This window comes from Ursus arctos, unplaced genomic scaffold (genome assembly GCF_023065955.2).
Source record: "Ursus arctos isolate Adak ecotype North America unplaced genomic scaffold, UrsArc2.0 scaffold_1, whole genome shotgun sequence".
NCBI lineage: Eukaryota > Metazoa > Chordata > Mammalia > Carnivora > Ursidae > Ursus > Ursus arctos.
The window spans coordinates 17,081,440-17,102,512 of NW_026622763.1; the positions used below are offsets into that span (position 1 = coordinate 17,081,440).

Consider the following 21,073-nt stretch of genomic DNA (forward strand, 5'->3'; position numbering starts at 1 on the left):
GAGTTTGGACTCGAAACAGTCCCCAAGCCTCACACAATGTGGGGGAATGGCAGTCTGTTCACTCCACTTACAGGACACTTATCAATTTCTAGTTCTTGGTATTTTCTGTTTTTCATCATTGTATCTCTGCCTACCACCACCACCAGCAACCCCATTGTCTCCTCCAGGCCTTCAAGTTTCCTTATGGAGGTTACCTTTAGCGGTGATTCCCAAGCATCGCCCTTCCTTCCTTCCAGGATCACTATAGGTCTAGGAACCTCAGAGTAGGAATCTCTAAGTTACAGAGTGATTTCTAATCTGAGTCTGTTGTCATTTGAAGATTTAAAAAATATATTTATTATTAGATTTCCCACAAAATTGTGAAGAATTTTCCAATAATTAACATACTCAGATGTATATATCCAAGCAAACACTATTCTTTTCAATGTAGTCACCTTGGACATATAAAAATTTATTCTAATAACTGATTTTGGAATTTTTTCTTCTGAGGTTCTTTTCAGAATCAGTTTATCAGACTCATTACTTCATAGTCACATTTTGGTTTTGACCAAAAATGGTATTATTGCCTGGAGTCACCAGATTTGCATCTGAATGATGCTGTGTTGATTCCAAAAGCCAAATTCACCTCCAGTGGATGAAGATATACTCCCCCTGAAGGGAATAGGGACATCGTATTAATCGATGGGCTGGATTTTCCTTCTTAGTCAATTGAAGTAGTCGACTTAAATTGATTGAGTCACTCATTCATTCATTCACTCAATAAACATTTTTTCAGCACTTGTTTTATGTAACCATCGTGATAAGTTTTAAGAATACTAAGCTAAATAAAATGTGAAGAAATAAGCTATGTGGTCCTTTCCAGTTATAAATTCTTATATTTCTATATTTTTTAAAAAGTTCATAGTCTTTTCATCTCTAACAGTATTTTGAACAAACTCAGCATTACTGACATAAATGTCAGTATTCCCTGGCACTCATTCGGATGCCTAAGTTCTGGTCTGTTAGTTGAATATGCAATGATTCATATTTGAAGTCTTTCCTCATTCATCTGTGATCACAACTGTGACAAAGACAATTAACTGTCACCCAATATCTTATGCTATTTTTCCTTTTAATATTTGAAACTTCTGAGGTTTAATTGGGTTCCTTTTCTCCCCCCTGTAGACCACATTTTATAAGTTCCTTTGCATCTAGGTGTACCCGTATGACTAAGTTCCTTTGCATCTAGGTGTACCCGTATGACTAAGTTCCTTTGCATCTAGGTGTACCCGTATGACTAAGTTTTGACTAGTGGAACCATCAAATAGCTTTGTCCTCTATTTCTTCTTTCTCCCTTCCTGGGAACTGGAATATGCACGAGAGGCTGGAGAGTCAGCTTTGGCGGTGATGTTGAGGATAACACCCCAGCAGATGGCGAAGTAACAAAAGGAACAGAAGTACCTGCGTGACCTTATGGAACAATACCAGCAGGAATCATCTTCCCACCTCTGGACTGTAACTGAGTTGGGAGGAGACTTTTATCTCGATTGACTCATTGTGTTTTGGGGTCTAACCTAAGGCAGTCTATATTTCGAATGATATGTCAGGCAGACCCATTTCAAATCAACTCTGTTTTCCCTCTTTGAAAACTCAGAAGAAAACAAATTAAATCCTTTCATTCATCTCTCCTCTGTACCGGGTCATCCAGAAACAGCCTATGCCTACTTTTTCAAGAACTTTTCCACCATGAATGATAAGACTATCCTTCCTTTGGTCTCTACATCTCCTTCAGGAGCTCTGAATGCACCTAGCAGGACCACTCCTCCACTTACCTCTGTACCACCACTGTCAGGAGAGGCTTAGTGCAAAAAGTCCTTCAGATAAGAATCCACCATTCTTGAACTCCACATCATCACTGGTAAAACTGATTCTTGAAAGATCATCCCCATCCTCTTGGCTACATTCTAATATCCACAGTCTTGCCACTCTCATTTTCTTTGGATCTCATGATTAATCTTATTGAACCCCATATATGTGTTTTTATCGTAACCACAAGATACTTAAGGCTCTGGGGTCATTCATAATTCCCCAGACTGTCACCTTCATGAGTCTATATGCCCCCTTTTAGAATCCATTTCCCACCTCTCCTATGCTCCTGTGCTCTTGAACCTCAAGGCCAATTAATAGAAAAATGTCCCATGTAATCTCAAACTCTTTTCTAAATATTCACTTAATCTTCTTGTTCTAACAGAAATCTGCCCTCTGGGGAAATGGCTTTCCATGGAACCCTCTCAAGTGGTGGCTACCCCTCTATACTACTGGACTTGGAAGTAGAGTAGGCATCTTCTTCTCCTTCCTTTTTGCCCCAGAATTGATTTTCATATTATCTGACTGCCACCTACTTCCTGTCCTTGTTATAATCATCTATAGATTTCCTTGTCATTTCTTCTAATTTACTGAAGACTTTATATGTGGTTTACTATCACACTCTCCAATACAACTCTACTTAACAAATCTTGGTGATTTCAATGTCCATGCAGATGATCCTTTGAATACCCTGGTGTCCTCTCTTTTCTATAGATCTTGTCCTCCACGCACTTCCACCACACCAACTGAACCCCTTCAGAATCCCAATTTCAAATTTTCCACTCTCCCAGTTTCCTTGTTTACCAGCTTACTTCCTCTAATACTTCAGCTTAACAATCATTTGATTGGAATGTAACATCCATTGATTCTACTAATTTTTTATAGTTTCTCACATCCTTTATGTCCACATTTCATTCTTACTCAGCTTAGTCTCCAAGGGTCATTGTTGTAATCACTTCCCTTCAAACACCCTCAGTTTTATTGCTCCTTTCTTTGTTGTACCAGCTGAAAAAATCCAACTTTACTAACTCCAACGTTCTGCCTATTTCATTATTGCTGCTGGATAAGCAAATAGAAAAACACAAAACCCTAATCATTGGTCTCATTTAATTCACAATTACTAGCTTCAGGTTGACAATCCTGTCAAATTTCTCTAGTCTCCCCCTTCTAGACTATATCTTCTCTATCTTCAATATTTCAACACCTCCTTAACAAGAGTCTTGGCTGATGACCTTGCTTTTTATTTTTCTGAGAAAACAGAAGCAATCAGAAGAGAATTTTTACAAGATCCCATCCATATCTCATAGCATCTGCCCATAAATTCTCCTACCCTCTCGTCACCACGGATAAGCATCATGTTCCTACAGAAGAACAACCCCTCCACTTGCACACATCTCCTACAGTGTGACTTTTTCTCCCATTTTCCGGAATTATTTTATCAGCACACAATGTGTGGCAATTCCTCCTAGCTTAAAACAATTCCTCTCCAGTGCCCCATTTATCTATGCCCTGTTATTGCAAAAATCCTTAAAAGATTTATATATACCACTGTCTCCAATTCCTCTCATCCCACTCTTTCTTGAGTCCTCCCTAATCAGACCACCAACTTATCATTCTACTGCTATTTCTCCTGTCAAGATCTTCAGTGTCCTCCGGATTACTCCAAAGGTTAATTTTTAGTTCTTATATAACTTGACCCTATCAGTATCATTTGACATATTTAATCTCTTTTCCACCTTGAGAACTCTTTCATAATCATAATCTTCATTGAAAAGTCTAGTCAGGTTTAATGTAAGTTGCTATGCAAAGTCCCAGTGGTATCAAATTTTGAATTAGGAGGTATTCACCTCTACATGGAAAATACTGGAAGGAAATGAAATAATGAAGAAGGAAGACCCAAAAGCTTGTCTTTAAAATTGATGATGCCCACATTTTAGCACAGAGGTCTGAAAGTTAGGAAAAAAAGTTTAGAATTCAGGTAGTGCAAAACACCTGTTTAACAATGAGGAGGACACTGAGGCCCAGGGAATAGTAGTGATTCCTCCGTTATTACAGAGTGGCAGAGGTGGGACTAGCACCTCGGTCTTCTGTCCTGAAATGCTTATTCCAGTATCCAGTGTACACTGCTTTACTTCTGATATACATATGAATATATGTGTGTATGTGTGTGTGTATTAATAGATACTTTAGAAGCATATATATGTAGATACATATATAACTATATATGCACACAATATATAAATACAATATAGATATACACACATAGAAATATTGCATATATATACATAAATACACATATATGTATACATATAACATCTATGTATGTATGCTTTTTTCCAATTATTTTTCCTGAATGAAAGAATTATTGTGGAGAGGTCATGCCCTTCCTCTATGCCTGCTGCTCTCCACTGACATAGTCAGGTGTCCCTAATTGTCTTCCCTGGGATGAAGCCTACTGCCCATGGAGACAGGGCTGATACTTAAGCAAAAGACTATAGGAAGCCCTTGTTTTAGCAGACCACCGGCTGAATATAAAACTCACTGCCCTGTACCATCTCCTCTATTCTGCTGATAAAAAAAGTCTGGATATGGGGATTAGGGAGACTTAGCTTTGGTGTTGGCTAACTCACTGGGTGACCTTGGATCTTATTCTAACAAATGAGAGGCTGTATTAGGTAAAGTCTTAATTCCTCCCTTCTACCCTGCAGTGCCCCCGAGGTACCTATAAACCTCTTCTCCTAGTCTCTGCTCCCTCTCCATGACTGACTACCACCTTATGTCTGAGCTTCTTGCCTGCCTAAATGTGTGCTATCTGCTTGTCTGTCTTGGTCATCTGAGCTGACCTCTCTAGGTGGGATTACCGGACTATATTATCTGGGAATTTTGCCAACATCCTGCCTATCTAATTAGACTCTTGCTTCAGGCTACAGGTAGATAGCTACCTCTCAGCATCTGACATGACATGAAAGAAGGAATAAGCAATGGGGGAAATCTGGTCTTGTGAGGCAAGAGAAGCAGCACAGAAAAGCACAGGAGAAAAAGGAAAGATAAGAAGGGAAAAATTCACATCGTGATGTTGAAGCATAACACACTCTGATGCTGATTTTGGCCTAGAAGAACAGAAGAAGCCCATTGCAACATGTGACTTGTAACTAATAAGAGTAAGGCATTTAATACGGATTAAGAGTCCCTCTCATATCTAAGAAGGTAGCAAAGAGCAGAAATTGGAAGCAGATCATTTGTGTGTGTGCGTGTGTGTGTGTGTGCAACTCATAAAAATGGAGCATTTTAAAACTTCTAAGATTCTAGAAGTCTCAGATCATGCTACTCTTTAATGGGTGGTTTTCCTATAGTCATTTTAATATAAAATCGAGATTTAAAAAACCTTGGCTTTCAGATTCTCAGAATTGGATTAATCACAATCTCATATTCATAACACATTATTATTGGACTAAGCATGGTCCTTTTTCATTAGTGATACTCATTTATTACAATATAAGGAATGACCATGGAACCATTGCCCAATCCAAGGTCTCGAAAACTGTAAAATTGCTTACATCTACCTACCTGTTCTTCCCTCATCGCATCCCCTGCCTTCCCTACAGCAGTAACCACCATGATCAATCCTGTTATTACCATTTCTTGCTTTTTTACTTTCTTAGTTTTATCATATACGTAGGTATGCTAAACAATATGTTGTTTAATCTGCTTGTTACTGAACTCTATAAACAGGGTATCATACTTCACTCATTCCTGTGAGACTTGCTTTATCCATTAGTTATGTTACTAAGATAATTCCATAGAATTGCTTTTAGATGAGGTTCTTTCCTTTTCACTGTCGGATAATATTTTACTGTGTGAATATGTCACAGTTTATTTTTTCACTAACCTGTCAATGAACATTCTGGAGCTTTCCAGATGTTTTTACACTTAAAAACTGCTGTGGATAGTCTGGTACAACTTTCCTGGTGCCTATGTTCTAGACGATCTCAAGGGCATGTTTCCAGGAGTGAAGTCAGTGGATAAAGGAGCATAAAAACAATCATCTTTAAAAGACAATGCCAAATTCCTTTTCAAGGTGTTTCTGATATTTACATCTTCAAAAGAAGTGTAAAGGGGATCCTGCAATCTATGTCCTTCTTCAGCACAATGTATTATCTGATTCAAACATTTTTGTTAAATACATATACAATGGTATTTCAATGCAGTCTTCATAAAACTTTTCCTGATTACAAATCTAGTCAAGCATCTCTTCTTGTGTTTATTACACATATCTTTTTTTTCTATTCTTTAAAATGCCTTTTCATGTTGTTGGAATTTTATCTATTAAATTGTTATCTTTTTCTTAGTAATCTCCAGGGCAATGCAAATCTCTTTTCTCAGTTTGTATTCTGGCTTTCATTTTTTTTTTTTTCTAAGATATGCACTGATGAATAGAAGTTCTTAATTTTCATGTACTTTTAATGCTTTCTGCTTCTGGTTTAAGAAACCTTTCTCTCCACTCAAGTAAAAAATAATTTTTAAAGTTGTATTTCTAATTTATTGTCACTATTGTATAGAAATACAATAAGCATTTTAAAAAATTGATCTTGTATCCAGTCACCTTGCAAAACTTTCCTGTTATTTCTGATAGTTTTTCTATAAATTCTTTAGGGTTCTCTATGGACATATCCATAATATCTAAACTAAAAGACAGAAATAGTGGTATAAAAGAGGAAAGAAAATGTAAAAAAAAAAAAAAGAAAAAAGAAAAGAAAAAATACTCCCCAAACCAAAACTACTTGTTCACAAAAAAGGAGAGGAGATTAAAAAAAAAAACAAACCAAAAAACACATAGAAACACAAAAAATAAATAAGCTATGTGTTCTTGTGAAATAATTAGAATGGTAAGATAATGTAACCAAAGATGAAAACAGGAGATGATAAAAAATAAGAGTAGAAATCAATAAAATAGGAATTAAAAATCTTGTGTTTAACAAAGTTAAAATTAGTCCTTGGATAAGACTTACAAGAATGATAAACCACTGGTAAGCTTGATTTAAACAAGGAGAACAGTTAAATACCTAATATTATTAATAAAAAGGGGTATATAACTACTTATATAGTAGGAATTAAATAGATAATAAGCAAAATCAATCAACTGATATATGCCAATAAACATGGAAACTTAGACTAAAGGTCCATAGTCCCATAAAAATTTATATTATTTATCAGAACTGACAGAAGATGAGATAGAAAGCCTGAAAAGTTTTACAACTTCTAATGAAATTGAAGCAATCATTAATAATCTTTCCACAAAGACTATATCAGGTCCAGATATATTTATAAGTAAGTTTTTTCACACTCATTAAAAGATTAGATCATTCTAATTTATACAACTTCTTAAAAACAAACAAACAAACAGGAAAAGGGATTATCCCCACTCATTTTATGAAACCAGTATTACTTTAGTAGTAAAGTACAAGAAAGTACAAAATAAAGAAAGCATAAAGAAATAACACCACTGAGCCATTTTAACCCATTTAATAAAATTAATTAATAATAAATAAAATAAGTATATAAAATGGGTTAATACATATAGATTATAGAAATCTTTAGCAAAATATTAGCTAACTAGATTTATCAATATATATAAAATATACTATATTATAGCTAGATTAAGTTTATCCTAAGGATGTAAGTCTGGTTTAATTTTTTAAATACAGCAGTATCTTTTACTTAATTAAGAGATTAATGATAAAAACCATATGGTCATCCAAATAAATGCAGATATACTTTCTGATAAAAAATCAACATGAATGCATGATTAAATAAAAAAAACCTTCTTAGTTAACTAGTATTAAAAGAAAATGTCTCTAACCTGATGAAGTTAATCTACTAAAAAATAAAAACAACAAAAATTTACGATGAACATCATCATCCTAAATGGTGAAACTTTGGAATTAACTCCTTTAAAAACCAGCAACAAGACAAGAATGGCTATCATTACCACTTCAATTCAACACTGACTGGAGATTCTTTCTTCTAGAAGCATACATGCTTTTCAGAGAATCTCATTTCAACCTTCCTTTTAAATGTAACTCTAGAAACAGGTGTCCTTAGACTCAAGGGATAGTGTTCTGAAAAGGTAGAACACTCCTCCCTCCCCCTAAATCATTATCAAGTTTCTTTTCAAAGATAATGCTCAGCATCATGGCACATTTTAGCAGTCGATTTAAAGAATGGGGGAAAAAAAAGGAAAAGTATAATTTAACATAGTTAGTTGTAAATCCAGGAGCATTATCCAGGCTAAATATCATCTTGCTCTGGGACCAAGGAATTAAACTCGTTTTGCTTTTTCTTCTTCAACAAACGCAGAGCTTAAGGAGCTGTTTTAGCCCATAATTTCATTCATCTTATGATCCAACTGGTATTATACTGAATAACATTTGTAATTTAACTGTATTATGTGTGTGAACTTTGCACTCCAAGGAGAACTAAAGAGACATTTTATGGCACTGAAATGATAATTTTTCAAAGATTTTTTTATTCCTTTTGAGAAAGGTACCGGAAAATTTGTTCATTTATGCTTTGGGTTTTTAGTGAAGAGAATGACTTATTTCAGGGCCAATGCCTTTCATACATTTGACTAATATTTACCAACTGTTTCCTGTGTACCAGGCACTATTCTAGGCACTGGTGATGTAACACTAAACAAAACAAAATATTCAGTCCTTGTGTTGCTTTAATGTCCAGAAACACATGAGTGCTGTTCAATAATAAAGGGGTGAGTCCAGGAGGTCCTAGAATAAGGATCCCCCGTTCCACTATGTGCTTTCCTTCTCTCTCTGAAAACCTTCCATTACTATATTTTAGGTACTAGGAAAGTATCTGGGTTGATCACCTTTCAGGTTTCTCTCACTGCTCCACACCAGAGCTACACCTCACTGAGTCTTCCTTGGTAAATTAATTTATAATAATAACAATAGCCTCCATTGAAAGGGTACCTTTCAGAAAGGTATGTTGCATATACTGTCTCATTAAAATCCTGCAATTAGGTATTATTATTATTTGATGGATGAGAAACTGAAGCTCAGAGAAACTCAGTGATACCACACATTATGAACAGTAATTCAAAATTTTCTGACTCAAAAGAATCCATGAATATTTTTCTAGTATATCTGATTGACCTATTCCTTCCTCCCTCCCTTCCTTCTTTATTTCCTTCCTTCCTTCCTCCCTCCCTCCCTTCCTTCCTTCCTTCCTCTTTCCTTTCTCTTCCCCTTCCCCTTTCCCTTCCCGTCCCCTTCCTCTTCCTTCCTTCCTTCCTTCCTTCCTTCCTTCCTTCCTTCCTTCCTTCCTCCCTTCCTTCCCTATCTCAGAAAATGCTAAGTTATATACCAAAGAGAATTTTGGATTTCATGTTGTTCTCCTGAATGCTGAGCATAGTCTTTATTCACAATCCATCAATGGATGGATTTTCCCCACTTATGTAATACTGTACAACCCAAATGGTAGACAGAGTCTCCTTTCCTCTTCCCTCACCAGTGTATGGTATAGAAAAACTCAATTAAAAAAAAGAGTTTTAACAATTAGAGGTTTTTCCCAATAGAATAATCTCATTTGTAAAATGGTGCATACCCAGATTACCCACCAATGCGGGAATCCAAGCAGAGGCTGAATAAGGATAGGATGAGGAAGGTTCATTCACTCACTCACTCACTCACTCATTCATCAAATAAATATCCATTGAATGCCAGGAATTATGAGCCTATGGCACAAAACAATACTCTCTGCCCTAATGGAACTCACATTCCAGTGAGAAGGAAGACAGACAAGAGAATTTAGAAGTTCTCTTCCAACACAAAATCTCCAGGTTATTAGAAATGGGAAGAAGAAGTAGAAAGAGAGGGAGGCAAGTTTTTTGTTTGTTGTTTTCAGCAAAGGCTGTAGGACAGATTCAAATTTAAGGGCAGATTCTGGGAAGAGCCATGGCAAATCCAAGCCTGTTCATCATCCGTGTTATGTGCTGGTCTTCTGCTCACCTTTCAGACTCACTGGCATACACAGATCACAACCATTGCCAGTTGGCACTACCTTTATATTATAATTTACACTCATAAAACCATATGTCCTTCTGTTCTGCTAACTGCCGAGGGGGAAGGCTGGCAGTCACTGCAAGTCACTGCCCTCTTCTGACCGTCCCTTCATTTCCCAATTCACTCACTTTTCCATAGGAGAAATTCTCTTCTCCTTTATGCTGCTCAAACTTGATTCTTCAAGGCTCACCCTAGAAGATACATTGACTACTTTATTTCTTTTGCTGGTAACCCTGTTGGCACTCAATCTCAAACACATAGACCATTCAGTTACCCAGCCCTTCAATAAACATTCAGTAAGCTCTTGCATGTGCTAGAGATTCAGTATAAAAGGTCACAATTCCCACCATTAAGAAACAAGCAGGGGAGACAGATGAGGATAATAGCAATTTGATGGTCATGGTAGACTAAAGTACCATGGAATCACAGAGGAGGGATATAAGCCTAAATCTAGAGTTCTGACTTTGAAATGATCTACTCCACTTGAAATGGCAGCAGAAGTCTTCATTTGACATAGAGAAATAAGACCCAATGACAGCTCATGATGTAAGGTCACAGAGAAAGAGTTATGAGAGGGGACAGGCGGGCATGGATAGGGGTAGGGGTCTCTGTACCATTCTTTTGGGAACTTATTTCAATGAAGATGGTCTTATCAGTGGATTTTTAAAAAAATCAAAGTATAGTTTTCATACAATATCCTATAAGTTTCAGGTGTACAACATACTGATTCAGTATTTTTACGCATTACTAAATGATTCCCATGATAAGTGTTGTTACACCCCCATGACTTATTTTATAACTGGTAGTTTGCATATTTACTTCCCTTCACCTATCTCACCTACCTTCCAACCCCTAGCCATTCTGGTAACCGACAGTTTGCTTCCCGTATCTGTGAGTCCATTTTGTTTTGTTTGTTTTGTTTTTTGGATTCCACCTGCAAGTGAAGTCCTTTGGTATTTGTTTTTCTTGGACTTATTTCACTTAGCATGATACCCTATAGGTCCATCTATGTTGTCACAAATGGAAAGATCCATTCTTTTTTATGGCTGAGCCATATTCCACTGTGTATCTATACCACATCTTCTTACTCATTTATCTACTGATGGACATTTGGTTGTTTCCATATGTTGGCTATTGTAAATAATGCTTCTATGAACATAGGGGTTCATATATAGCAAGTTTCTAACTTCTCTCTACAAGTAGATTTGAAGCTCCGTGTGGGGAGGACCACGTCTCATGCTTCTTCTCTATTACCCACAGCACTTAACTTAGTGATGATTCATGGTGAGTTTCTAACAAGTACTGAGTCTACGTATAATCATAACCAAAGGAGATATTTCACTAATTGGCCTAAGATCCTTCTCTTGCATATTTAACTTCCTTCTCTTACACATGTTCGGGCCTACAACATAAGTACTTCAAAGATCTTCCGGTAATGGAAAGACAGTGCACTCTATGAATCACCCAGAAGGCTCTTGAAAACAAACATTCCTTTTTCTGGACATGGGGTCCCATGATCCTTTCTCACTAATTAGGCCTGATGGTGAAATGACTAACACAGCAAACTCCAGAATATGGGGATGAAAGGCTCAGGCTGGCTAGTTAAATCATTATAGTGGAAGAAACTGAGATCTTTCTGTTTTACCTAGTTATCAAATTGTTCCCCTCACAGATGGTCATAAAAGAAACCGATCAATTTTTCCTTTGCTAAATTATTCCTTTAAAATAAAACTGACTTAGAACAACTGGATAGTCAAATTAAGAAGTTAGATCCATATGTGAGGACAAAATTCCAAATCATATGGGTATGAGAGGAAATAATGAGGATTATTCCTCCCCCCATAACTTTGGAGTGGGAAAGGTTTTGTCATAAAACAAAAACAAAACAAAAATAAAACAAAAGTCTGACCATATGAAAAAAAAAATCTTCTACACTGCAAAGAACATCATATGTGATGTCACAAGCAAATGAAAAACCAAGAACGCTTAGTTTGTATTATAAACAAAGAATAATATCTCTAAACATTAAAAAGCTCTTTGGAATTGAGATGAAAAGAGACTTGCAACTCAATAGAAAATTGGGCAAAGGTCACAAGCAGATGATTTACAGAAATAGAAATACAAATGACATTTTAATAGTTTTAAACAAAATTTCTCAACCTTACTCTTAATAAGATACATCAAATTCAAATCACACTGGAAAATCATTTCTCCTGTGTAAGATTGACAGGACACAAAAATTTAACCTTGACTTTGTAGGTGATGCTTTGGGGGACCAGAAACGTCAATCACTGCAAGTAGATATGAAAACAGCACAACTCCCCTGAGGATACATCCACTCTTTCACTCAACAGTCCAGTCCAATTTGGGCATCTATTTCATGGAGGACTAGTTAAATTAATTACGGCACAGCCACACAAGATAGCTGTGCAAAAGAACATGGGAAGTCTTTCATGTACTGAACATAGAATGGTCTCCAGGAGATATTGTTAGGTGGAAGCAAACAACACCAAACAGGTTGCTGAACGGTGTAGATAGGTAACTTCCTTCTGAACATGAAATATTCACCTGCATTTGTTTGGCATGCACAAAGACTGGGAGGATAAATAAGAAACTAATAAAAATGGTTGCCCTGTATGGGGCTGGAGCCACAGAGATTGGGCAGGAACTTTTGTGATCAAAACAGTAAGATCAAATTTTGAAAAATGATAGCTGAGGGAAACTGCAAGAACTTCTGTAAATAGCAGAGACTTGACTTGAAGCGTGAAGCTTGACGACCAAGTGACTGCAGCATTTGTGCACAGTGATAGAACATCAGGAGGGGGCGGGGGGGGGAGGGGGGAATTGAAAGATACCCTAGCTCAACACAGGCTGAGAGAGTGAAGGGGAGAGGCTTGCTCCAGATCAGTAAGTCAGTTATGGTCCAAGAAGACACCTGCTTGCTTTCAGTCGAGTATTTGAGACATTCCGCACCTCTCAAAGATTTCATGGGCATGTGGTGCAGTGAATGATGTCAGTGCAGCTTTGGGCCTTCCCTAAAAATATTGATTCTATAGATCAATATTTCCTTCTACCAAATCCTAGCTAAGCTCAGGAAGGTACATGACTGTTTCTGGGAGAAGGGACATCCCAAGATGAAAAGGGTCGAGATGACATATTATAGCACAGGATGGGCCAAACAAATCAAGATGAAGGAAAGATTAAGAAAAAAAAAAGTGAAAAAGAAAAGAGTGGAAGAAAACACCCTTTAAGGTGCTTTTGGGGGCTCATAAACAGGGAATCTGGGCACCAACCACCAGCTTTCTCTGCCCGCACAAGATGGAGAGAAGCTTGGCCAATACTATGGAATGGATGCTGCCTCCTTCTCTAATTAAATTCCTTAAAGAGTGGGCTGATTTATTCATTTATAATCAAATTCCTGGTCTAATTAAAAATGGGACTTTCTCCCACCTGATCTAGCCTCACCATGTTCCCGATTCCATGTAATTGAATCTGAAAACAATGGTGCTGAGTGATAGCTTGGGATATTGCTACTTACTGTGAAAATAAATCATAAGGAAGGAGAATGCTGCTTGGCTTGTTTCAGGGAAGTTTAAATCACTTCTTCCTCACTTCTACTGAATTTTAACAACAGATAAAGATAATATGATATTTCCCTTAATGAAACTGTATAATGTTGGCTAATTCACGAGAGAGGTTTACCTTGTGGAGGCTTTAGCTTCCCATTATTTTGGCCTGTGGTTTATAAGGTCTCTGTGCTCCCCACTCCCTCCTCCGATATCTTCAACCTTAAGTTCCAGGAATTATTCTTTCTTTTAACCCATTTAACATAATACTGCTCATATTTATTTAGCACTCTGCATATTGGAAGCCTTGTGACATCTGATGTCCCATCTGAACTAGTCTGGGAGAGGAAGGCAAGGCGGGCATCATGTGGCATACAGAACCAAGGCTCAGAAAGGTCAACACTGCTCATCCAGGATCACCAAGTCTGTTTGCAGAGCCTGACCTAGAACCCAGGTGTCCTAAGTCCTGATTATGGGCATGCCCAACACTTCCAGCCAAATGACCACGGCTTTTGGTTTCTAGGTTCCAAGAGGTTCATAGAGCAGCCAGTTGTGTGATTCACTGCATGATGCTTGATATTTTTTCCTGGTTGCTGCTTGGGAAGGAATGCTGTTTGTTTCCGTTTTTGTTTTTCCTGAGCTCATCTGCTTGGTTGTACAGTATGTGTATGTTTCTAGGTTTTCGGCTGGTTGAGGAGGGGCAGTTAGGATGGGAGAACATGAGAAATGACCCCTTTCTTTATCCCTGAAGTTTGAGAACAAAACCCTCTAAATACTTAGAATATATTCATCTCCTTTCCCCTCATACCTCAAAGGTTTGCACACTGCATCCTTGTTTTGCACACTATAATAATTACTTCCAGAAAGAGTTACTTCTGAATACTAAGACCCTTCTTTTTCCTACTTACCCCATTTCTTTAACAGGGCTTCTTCTATTGACCCCAGCATTTTTAATCCTGAGATTTATGTTAATCTTCTGAGTCTTAACCATTCAGAGGGAAGAATTCTGGCAAGAGGCCCTTTCCAAATGTCACTATGTGCTTTTCAGCCAAAAATGAAACTCAAAGGTCCCCAAGGAAACTCAAACACCTGTTGACTATGTTTTTTTCTTCATTTTTCATCTAATTGCAATTTACCTAATTCACTAGAGCAGTGTGAGGATTAACTGTCCTCCGGTTACTTTCAAGTCTGTAAAGGATTTCCGCCTCCTCAGGGCACATGTTCTCTAAGAGAGACAGAAATGAAATACTAATAAGAGATTTAATGTGTAGCAGCCTCAAATAATCTATGCTCTGTGTTACCATTTTCTGCAGTCAGTGTCTCCCTAACACACTCCGACTAAGGTGCTGGGAACGGGATCAACAGCCAAGTGTGAAAGGCCCAGGCGGAAGCATGAACTTCCTTTTCAAACCCCTTGGAGGAAGGGCATTTTAACCACCCAATTAGGTGCTGGGCCAAGCCTGGGGTGCCTGCTGGGCAGGCAGAGGGATTTGGCTGCTGTCATATCTTGGCACAAATATTTGACAGCTTGTCCCTCTCAATGAACATTTCTGATGCCTAAAGGGTAATCTTCTCTTGGCTTCTTCTCGGTATTGTTGACATTTTGTGCGGGATAATGCTTTGTTATTGGGGGCTGCCCTGTGCGTTACAGAATGTTTAGCAATCTCCACGGGCTCCACATATCAGATAGGAGACTGCCCACCTCTGTGTATGAAAACCCCAGATGTTTCCAGAGATTGCCAAATGTCTCCTGGGGCCACAACCATCCTGCTTGAGAGCCACTGGGCCACATAGGACCTTGGGAACACACAAGCTATTACTTGGATTACGGGAAACTCTCTACAAAAGAGTCATCCTTAGACACACTCATGGGGCTGTCTTGGAGTACTAGCAAGCGACACTCCCTTCTGCTTCCCCGTGGGAGGCTGAGAGGACACACAGTTTCCCAAATGATGCATCATGCAATTTGCTGCTTATATATTTAGTTTCAGATCCTTTGCACTGTTTTCTTTTTGCCCTGGCAGCCAAAGATGGCTAATTTGCACAGCATTAAGTATTATTTGCTCCCCCTGCATATTCCACAACTACCAGGGATTTGGTTTTTACTTTGCAATTCTGCTTTGCATGCTGGGGTTTAAATGTTTCGGGCTACCACACATTCAAACTGGAGAGGTAGCACTGGGGGTGTTATCGTAATGATGGGGGGTGGAGAACGTCCATCAAAGAGTGACAAACTCCAGGGGGGCATCTCTTCCCTCCAAAATGTCTCATTAGGGTCCCAGACTTGGCCTCCCTCTCCTCCATATCCCGCAGTCCAATTTAATTGAGCGACGGCCTCGCCACGGCACACTGCTCTTTCGACAGGAGGGTAAACTCATTCTGTCCATCATGACATTTGCTTTCTTAAGGGCCTCCCAATATGTAGCTTCAATAATTAAATGCAGGTCACATCGCAGCCTCCAGTTTCAAGCCTGTCTGAAGGCACAGTGGGTTTTTTTGTTTTTGTTTTTTTCCTGATGGTTACCTTTTCACCACGTGATTTTCAGAAGCTAGTGGGGTTGTTTGTTTGTTTTGTTTTACTATTGTGCATGACACTTCTCCCCACTGAAACCCCCAAATCTCAGCATACTGCAAATCCCATCCAAACAGCTGAAAGGGCTGTGGGTTTTCTCATGGTGGACAGAAGGTGACAGAAAGAAACTCGAGACCCTGGTTACCGTAAGGGTCTCAGAGCGGCCAGCTTGTCATGGTCAGTACTTTTCATTTGTCACCTGGGACAGTTTATTGCTGGGAGATGAATCCCCTGTGTTTTATTGCCTGTGTCCATTTACCTTGAGTTGGGATGAGCTTGTCAAAAATAAAGCAAATCTTGAAAATGACCTAATAAGAGTGAAGTTCCAGGAAGGACTAAGGATAACTCTTACCTGGAGTGTCCATTTTAAACAAGAGATTTCTCTGGGGGAACTTGGGAGTGATTATAATGAGTTTGGATTTCGTTTAACCTAATGCTGATTTTGCACATTACAGAGATTTGTCATCTTTAAGTCATATGCCAGATGAATGCTTTAAAATAGATGCAACTTTGTGTGAATTTTCGATAAAATAGCAAAATCTGATTGCTCTATTAATAGCCAAAGTCCATGGCCCTGGGAAGGCCGGGTGGCAGCGTTTTTAAAATTCATCATCTCTGCATAATTAGTTGTGAATCTCTGAATATTCAAGCTGAGGAATTAACCAGGAGCTAGAGCTGTTACCCTTCAGGGTCCCTTTTAATATTGTTCCACAGTCATCATTTCCTTGTGTTTTCCTAATTACTGCAAAACCAATTGTTTTTAACTCACTGGCCCTCGCTCTTTGTAATTTGTTGAATGTAATCACCTTCAAAGGAAGAAAATGTACTTCTTGTTCGGGAAATTAGAGCTTGATTAGATGAGCGCCACCAGGTGGCTGTGGGACCCTGGTCCTGAAGCTTTACTTATTTGACCCTGCATTTTGAGGGTTTGGGGCTCAAGGAAGGAGGGGGTGCTCTTGAAAGTGAGTTCAAAAATGTGACCTTTGGACCCCAGTGGGCTTTGATTGGGAGAACGAGATTTATGAAAACTGAAAAGAAGTATCTGTGTGGCTTCCTTACCCTGAGGAGCCCACCGTATGGCCTTGGGCAGCAGATCACACTGTGTGGGGTACCCGATTATCTTCTCGCCCAGGTGGAGCTTCAGGTGCAGGTCTGATTAGAAGCATCCAGGGAGCAGGGCTATGTCACTAACCTGGCCTCAACCCCCGGTGTCCAGTGCTGGCGTGGACACTGAGCGAGTGGTGAATAAACCAAAATGAACTCGTTTAGAGGTCAATTCTCTTCTTCGCTTTTTTTTTTTTTTTAAGATTTTATTTATTTATGTGACAGAGAGACAGCCAGCGAGAGAGGGAACACAGCAGAGGAGTGGGAGAGGAAGAAGAAGGCTCCCAGCGGAGGAGCCCGATGTGGGGCTCGATCCCGGAACGCCGGGATCACGCCCTGAGCCGAAGGCAGACGCTTAACGACTGCGCTACCCAGGCACCCCTCTCTTCTTTGCTTTTATTCTTTTGCCAATCTCATTGTTCTACTGACCAGTCCAACGTGGACATTTTCAAAGAACAAATATGGTAAGAACAAAGATTCTTGCTCTTGATTTGTCTCTTTCAGATCTCAAGGGTATGATGCGTTTTCATCAATAAGAATAACTCTCTGTGACAAGAATTCCTAAACTGGGGCAGACATTATGAAAATCAAGCCAGGGTGCACAGAGCCATTGAAAAGAAAAAAAAAAATGTAAAAGATTTTTAACAGGCCTCCACAGCACCCATGAAGAATCATCACTGAAGAGTAAACTAAAAGTCTGCACCCTTGAGAAAAATGGGAAAATGGATTCGTTGCTTTCTCTAGCACAGCCTCTGCTCAAGGTAGCCGCTCTGGGTCTTTCTATCTCTGGACAAGGAAAGGTCCAAATGGATGAAGGATGTGTGTGTGAGGAGCTAAACAAGGCCTTAAGCAGCTCTGTGAGTTAGTTACAATTTTATTCCATATTTATGATGTTGTTTAACATTTATTAAACACATATGGTGTACCAGGCCCCGTGCTAAGTGCAGAACATGAACGAGGAGCAAACCTGGCTTTAGTGAGAGAGCTGAACATGCACAGAAATAAGTATAATCTCAAGTGGCGAGTGGCAGAAATAAATTCAAGTATTATAGGAGAACAGACAAGGAAGAGTAATTTGGGCATGGCGGCCGGAGGAACATCTGTGGAGACTTCCACCATGGAGGAGGTGAAGTCTGAACTGAATCTTAAAGACTAAGTAGGAGCTACATGAACGTTCGAGAAGAAAGGTGTTGGTATGAAGGACATTCCAGGAAGTGAGACCACAAGAGCAAAGGTAGGGAAGACCCTAACAGCATCCTGTATTCAGGACAGAAGGGAGCATTCTGATGACACATAAAGTTTAAAATAGGAAACAGAAAAAGATAAAATCAGAAGGGCGAGGCCAAGATGGGCTCTGTGAACCTTGTAGAGGAGGAGATTGGGTTTTGTCTGTGGGTAATGGAATGGAGAGTCCTTGAAGAGTTTCCAGCAAAAGGTACAACATGATAGGACGCTGCACTTTGGTGGCAGTGGGGATGACGCATTTGGCGGGGGGGATGGGACTGGCAGTGGGCAAGGAGCAAAGGGAGGCAGTGGGCTGTGTAAACCCATGAAGGCAGTGCTGGACCACTGGTGGAGGGGCTAGAAAGAGGGAATGTTCAAGAAGTACACGGGAGGGAAGCCAGCAGGAGCTCAGGACTGCCAGAATGTGGAAGGTGAGAGAAGAAAGAGTTAAGGCAAACTAGCTTCACAGACTATATTCCTCAAAGAATGGAGAGACTGCCAGTTGAGACAGAGAACCTGGGAGGTAGAGACTTCTAGAGAGAAAGAGAGAGGAGTCTGTTTGGACTTTTGCCTTTGAGGTACCTGGTGGGGTTGGTGATAGTGGTGGGTAGCCTGGAAGATGAGTCAGAAGCTTGGGAGACAAGCATTGGCTAAGGAGTGTTATTTGGCTTTTTACCGGTCAGGTGCAGCATGTTCAGCCAGGGGTGAAACTCCCCTGGCCTCCCTTCATCCAGAGATTGGAGCTCCACTATTCAACTCCCTGGGTCTTGACTCATCCAACATTCTGCCAATGGCTTGCTGCCTCTCCCCTTCCCCTTCCACCTCTGTCCCTTGCTCATGCCTTCTCCAAGGCCCTGCCTGTAGGAGAGAGGTGGGAATGTTTGTTATGCCCAGCTTGCAAATCAGAGTGGGCAGCTCTGTGGAAACAAAGCCACAAAATTACTTTTGTTTGAAACCTCACCCGCTGGGCCACCTACCCAGCTCCTAAATCCTGCTCCTGCCACTTGGTGCTAACAACGTAGACTTTTCAAACATATTTCAAAGTTAAGCGAAAGAAACTAACCTTGAAAGAAAAGACATGTTTTTACTTTAGTGCTTTATGAGCCCGTAGGCAGGGTTTTGGAAAGTAGGTTTCGTTGGCTACATTCAGTGTGATTCAAAGGAGCAAGTGGGCAGAAGAAACCAGGGAATGTGGGGTCACAGGACACTCTGTTTGAAAGGAAAGCCACCCCCTCCCCTCCCCGGGCATGCTGTGGCTAATGACTGAGCAGTGGCCTGGGGAAGGGGGTGGCGGGGACAGCATGGGGTGACAGGCAGAGGTCCCTAACCGTGCATTTCCTATAAGCCATGGAGGGACAGATTGCCACCATCAACTGCCCTTCTCTACCTGCGGGAAATTTCAAGGAGCCAGGGAGAGAGGGCGTGTTTGAGAAAGGACAGCTACCTTGGAGAACATCCAGTAAGGTTTCCAGATCCACCAGCAACTCCATTCTGCAGGGTGGGGACCTCTATTACAAAATCGTGTTACTGGGTTGCGGGGGGGAGGGGGAATCACTTTCACAGGTGCATGTGATGAAAGCCAGGCAAAATGGTGACTTCCCCGGGCAGGGAAGGACATCTCAACCACACACCCAGGACACGTACTCCTTGTAGTGTTTTTCTCTGAATCACTTCTATTTCTTTTCAGATCCATTTTGCCAGCATTTACAAAGTTCATGCTGCTGTGTCCACCCTACCTGCCCCTTCCTAGGGTTTGTTGGAAGCCAGCAGGCGCCCACAGCCATGCCGGCTGTCTGCACACGTTCTTTCTTCCTGGCAGGGCTGTCATCAGCCAGGGCTGAGCTGCTGCCGGCTCGGTCAGGGTGTGCGGATGACAGAGCTCTGGCAAAAAGTTCACTATTAAAAGCAGAGGGCAGGTGCCTGGCTGGAGGAAAAGCACCTTCTTGCTGGCGGTGCTGCTTCCAGAGTTAGTCTACCTAGCCCTCGGCTTCTTATCCAAAGAAGCACCATTCGCCCAGAGGCTGGGGCAACAGAATGGAAGGAGCCCCTCCTCTCAAACAGGGATTTGCTCTGGTTCGAGGGAACAGCATGAACAAAGTGAGTATATTGAGAAAACATCTCGGGCTAAGACTCACTGCCATTTGCAAAAAGAGCAAAAAGAAAAGTTAAAGGAACAAGTTCACTGTTCACCAGGTTCCCCGGCCATGCCCTAATGTTTATTCCTGATTGTTTTGCATGACTCATTTAAACAGAGCAATGTTAAAATGTGAACCCTAAAGTAAGTTCTTTCACATTCCAGCCCTTGTTCATTGACACAGTTTGGGTTGTTTCCTTTTTCAAGATGTTTTCAAATTGCCTTTGGACCATCCCTCCTCCCCTTTCCCACTTCCTTCTCTCCACCCCAGAGACCGGACCACGGAATACGAAGATTGTATCCCTCTTTTTAGTAACAAGCCACATATGGAATCATGGAATTCCCCCTTCGCTCCCAACATCCTTCTTCATCTAGCCCCTAAGACACCACGCTCCCCCCGCTCTCCTCCTCCCTTCCTGCTGGCTCCTGCTGAGTCTCCTTTGCCAGCTCTTTCTTTTCTCCCTGACCTGTAAACTCTGGAGGATGGGGTTATTTCTCTATCAACACTCCCACCTACGGCCTCCTTAACCACCCCACCTGCTCCACAGGT

General features: G+C 40.3%; 1 protein-coding gene across 6 annotated transcripts in view; it reads right to left on the reverse strand.

Annotated features, from left to right (window-relative positions):
* Positions 1 to 21,073, reverse strand: part of NCKAP5 (NCK associated protein 5) — a 933,280-nt gene that overhangs the window by 27,686 nt on the left and 884,521 nt on the right. The window lies entirely within an intron of this gene.